This window comes from Apostichopus japonicus, chromosome 20, assembly GCF_037975245.1.
Source record: "Apostichopus japonicus isolate 1M-3 chromosome 20, ASM3797524v1, whole genome shotgun sequence".
Classification (NCBI taxonomy): Eukaryota; Metazoa; Echinodermata; class Holothuroidea; order Aspidochirotida; family Stichopodidae; genus Apostichopus; species Apostichopus japonicus.
The window spans coordinates 24,779,768-24,784,778 of record NC_092580.1 but is presented as its reverse complement, the minus strand read 5'-3'; positions in this window follow the sequence as shown (position 1 = coordinate 24,784,778).

Sequence of the window (5,011 nt, the reverse complement as noted above, 5' to 3'; positions counted from 1 at the left end):
TTTTTGTGGCTTGCATGTTGAAGAGCATGAATGACTAGAATGTCTTTACATATGTTATGTTTCTTGCTTGTCATCTTAATTGTTTATTTTAAAAACGTATGAAACAGAAATTAAGTAATAAGATCCTTCAAGAAGCTTTTAAGTGCATGGATGGCAGCTAGGGGGCTGGGGAGTTTTGTAGTTGAGCCAAAATTGGTTCAATTTAAAGGCATTGGAGAGTCGCCCAAAACCACGTTCGGCGAGCTGAAAAAGTTAACTTTCCGTGGCTTGCAAGTGACGATTTGTTCGTGTCGCTACAAAGTGCAGACAGTACAGTACGGTAATGAAACGTGATACCTTGTTATATTTTAGCTGGACCTAAGATGTCCATCGCTGTATTGTCTGTACACTGTGTTGTAGGTATTGACCGCAGCTGTATGCACTGACTAGTACACTAGTGTCTAGCAAGCTGTGTGTGTGTATTTTCTGGGATCGATGGTGGTGTCCAACACTTTTGTTACATCTCATTCGAAACTAGGTTAGATTACCGGCATTATACGTTTCTTTTTGCGCGAGTGTTCGCACCCTATAAGTCCCCTTTATGCCAAGAGAGGAGATGCTTATCCAACCAATTTAACATAACCCTCTCTTACGCGAAGAGAACGATGAAACTCTTTTTAACAGTATTTTTATTGATGAGGATATTAGATAGACAGAGATTTATTTCATCCATAAGATATGGACATTTTTCCTCTCTCACTAATGTTTATATATATATATATATATATATATATATATATATATATATATATATATATATATATATATATATATTCATTCATTCATTTATTTGTTTTTTTTTCACATAAATATTACAATGTGAATGGAAGTCTTATGAAAAGCCTATGCTGGCTTAACAAAACAGAAGACTCCCATGAAGAAAAGATAGAAAATAGTGAAAATAATGTTAATAACAATACGTATACGCTTCAATATGTGAATATGCTGCTATGCGACTATGCAGCTAAATCATAATTAATAAGACATGATAATTTCTTTAGTAAGACATTTACTAAATGTGGAGTTTGTTTTCTTAGTTTTTAAAGTTATTGACAGAGAATTCCAAATTTTGGTTGCACGGTTTCTGAGGCTTAACATACCAGTGCGTGTTTTATATGATTTATAATGTGCGTTGCTAGCCGTTCTGGTATTATGATTATGGAAATCTGTGTTGCTATTTAAAAAATTTCGAAAACTGATTGGCAATGATCCATTCCAAGCCTTGTATGTAAATGTTGCAATATTAACTTTTATAATGTCATCTAATTTCAATAAATTGAGTTTCTTAAAGAGGGGGCTTGTATGTTCACGGGTTGCTGCGTGGGATATATGACGTATTGCACTCTTTTGAAGTAATTTAAGGTGACTTAAATGAGAAACACTTGTACCAGACCAGATAATCAAGCAGTAATACAGATGTCAGTGGTGCTATTAAAGTTTGATAAAGCATTCTGAGTATATTCTGGGGAAGGAAATGTTTTAGCATTGCTAAAACTTTTGTGGCTTTTGTGGCAAAAAAATAAAAAAATAAATAAAAAATAAAATTCCTGCACCTCTTGCAACGCTGTTGCAAACTTTTGTAATATGGTCACTCCATGGAAGTTTACTATCAATATTAACCCCTAGAATTTAGTAGTTGATACTTGTGTCATTACTTTACCGTCCATTATTATGTCATTATTCCAGTTAAGCGTTCTTCTTCCATTAAATACTATATAGTTAGTTTTGTCTGCATTAAGTGATAACTTATTAGCAGCAAACCAGTAAGTGAATTTAGTTAATTCAGTAGAGACAGTATCATGTATTCTATGTACGTTTTCGAACTCAAAGAAAATATTGGTATCATCAGCAAACAAAATAGTCTTGGCAATTGTTGACACCTGGCAAATGTCATTGACATATATTATGAACAACAGTGGTCCTAATATTGAGCCCTGTGGAACACCACAACGGGTTAAAGCGTGTTCGGATTTAGAGTTTTTGTATGAAGTATACTGATGTCTATTGGATAAATAGCTGCTCAACCGGTCAAGGGTTGTTCCCCTTACACCATACAAAGATAATTTACTTAGCAAAATGGTATGGTCAATAGTATCAAATGCCTTGGAGAGATCAAGGAACACTCCAATACATATTTTGGTATTATCAAGACTAGTACATATTTCTTTCAATAGCATTTGCCAAAGCAAGTTCTGTAGAATGCTTTGGGCGGAAGCCATATTGATCATTGCACAGGATATTAAACTTGGTTAGAAACTTAAAGATACGATTGTACATAAGCCTTTCGATAATGTTTGAAAAACATGATAAAAAGAAATAGGACGGTAATTTTTATATACATCTTGGTCACCTTTTTTAAAAATTGGTATAACCTTAGCAATCTTGAGTTTATCTGGAAATGTACCAGAAGTAAAAGATAAATTACAAATATAAGTCAATGGTTTGGCGATAAAGTGAATAACATTTCTTATTATATCTGGTTTAAAATCGTCATATCCTGCTGCTTTTTTGGGTTTCAGGCTGTAAATAGCAACTATTGAAAGTTCTTCCTCACTGACAGGATTAATGAACATAGATTGACTGTTTCTGTTATTATTATGAATAATATATTCTGTTCTACCTTTATTTGTAATATTTCTTGCAAGTGAGGGTCCAATTTTTACAAAATATTTGTTAAAGTAGCTGGCAATGTCATTCTCGTTGCTTATTTCTTGATCACCAGTTTAAAAGCAGCAGGATATCCACCTTTTTTCGGTTGGTGTTTAGAACTTCGTTAATTGTATTCCAAATTACACTTATATTATTTCTATTATTTTTGAATTTATCATAGAAATACAATCTGTTAGAAAATCTAATAATATGGTTAAGCTTATTGCGATAATGCTTATACGTAGCCTTGTTAACATCAGTAGGTGCTGTTAAATAACTTTTAAAGAGCTTGTTCTTTCTTTTGATAGATGTCAACATTCCACTTGTAATCCATGGATGTTTCTTTTTACGTCGTTTCCTTTTGCTTACATAACATATTGGAAAACAATTATTATAGGTATAATTAAAGGATTCAAAGAAAGGTGTTTTAAGCAGCATTAACATCAGTTTGGCTTAAAACATCGTTCCAGTTTTTGTTTTCGATTTCATAGTTAAAAAAGCCTGATTTTATCTGGTTTATAATTTCGCCTGTACATGAAGTTCATTGGTCTGTTATTCTTGGTAGGAATTTGGTTTGATTTGATTTGGTTTATTTTGTTTTGTTTTTTTCACGTGCAAATATACAAGGTGAAAGGAAGTCTTCTATAAAGCATGCAATAGCTTAACAATATAGAAGACTCCCTGAAGAAAGAAAAGAGAAGAAAAAATTAAAAATCGAATTAAACGTTTCGACAATAAATCAATTATATGATATTTTAGTTAATATTATTAAGCCATTTACTAAATGTGGAGCTTGTTTTCTTAGTTTTTAAAGTTATTGACAGTGAATTCCAAATTTTGAATTATTGGTAACTTTAAAAAGAGAGATTGTATAATTGAGGATTAGCTTCAGAAAACTACTCAAACCTATTCTGGCTGAGCTCAGGAAATTGGGTATTTCTTGCCTGAGCTACATTGATGATATTTATATCCAGGCTAATACCAAAAGTGCATGTGTTTCTGCAGTGCAAACGCCTATTATTCAGTACCTATTAGTTCTTAAGTCGAAAATTTTTGAGACTTGCGTTCAAAGACAAACTTTATCAGTATACTTGCCTACAAAATGGGATGGCCTCAGCACCTCGCATTTTTACTAAACTACTCAAACCTATTCTGGCTGAGCTCAGGAAATTGGGTATTTCTTGCCTTAGCTACATTGATGATATTTATATCCAGGCTTTTTTTATTTTCAAAGTATGGAAAGTAAGAATGTTATGTTATCCTTTGTACCAAGTGGTTATGAAATTACCTCAGTTCTTGTTTAAAAAGAAAAGAAATGTTTCTGTTGCTCAGCAAGCAATTTAAAAAAGATACGAACTTTGAATTTGTGTTCGTTTGTAATCTTTCTGTTCGTATGCGCTTGAACACTGCTTTGAAATCTCAAGTAGTTCCGTAGTGAAGTGTAATGGGGAAGTAGAATCGTTAAATTAAACGAGACCATAGGTTGAAGTTTGATTGAGATTCTACTGAGACATTACACGAACGAAGGGATTACTTGCCCTCCCATGTAATGCATTCTCATGCAGGATTATTATCACATAATTTTCCCTCCCAGAAGTTCGTGGTGTTCAATCGCATAAGGTAACTTTAAAAACTGAAGCTAATCCTCAATTATACAATCAATACAATTATACAACAAAACAAATTGACTACGAGAAATACAAAGCTCAAAAATTCTCCGATTACGACTGTACCCATTTTAAAAACCTAGAAGATGAGTCGAACCAACTTTCATTAAGAGAATTACAAGGAACCTTCCTCAGGTCTAAAATTCAGTGGCACGAGGAGGGTGAAAAATCAACAAAGTTTTTCTTTAATCTTGAAAAATCAACGAAAAAAATGAAGGTAATGAAACAACTACTAACTGACCAGAGCTTAATCATCACCGATCAACACGAAATTATGAAAGAACAAGTAAAGTTTTATACAAACCTCTACCAAGCCGGAGAAACCGACGACGAATCGCGGAATCAGATACTTTGTGAACTCAGAAGATTTCTCTCGCCAATGGACGATGAAGCATGTGAAGCAAATATTTCATTAGATGAGTTGAAAGCCGCTCTGTTAGCAATGGAACCGAACAAAAGTCCAGGACTAGATGGACTAACTGCTGAATTTTACAAAGTGTTTTGGCGGGATTTTATCGATATTTTTACTAGACTCATTGAGACATCATTCCATGACAACGAACTCTGTGAATCCATGAAAATAAGTATACTTACCCTTATACCCAAGAAAGGAGATCTTCGTAGTTTAAATAATTGGAGGCCAATAAGCCTCTCAA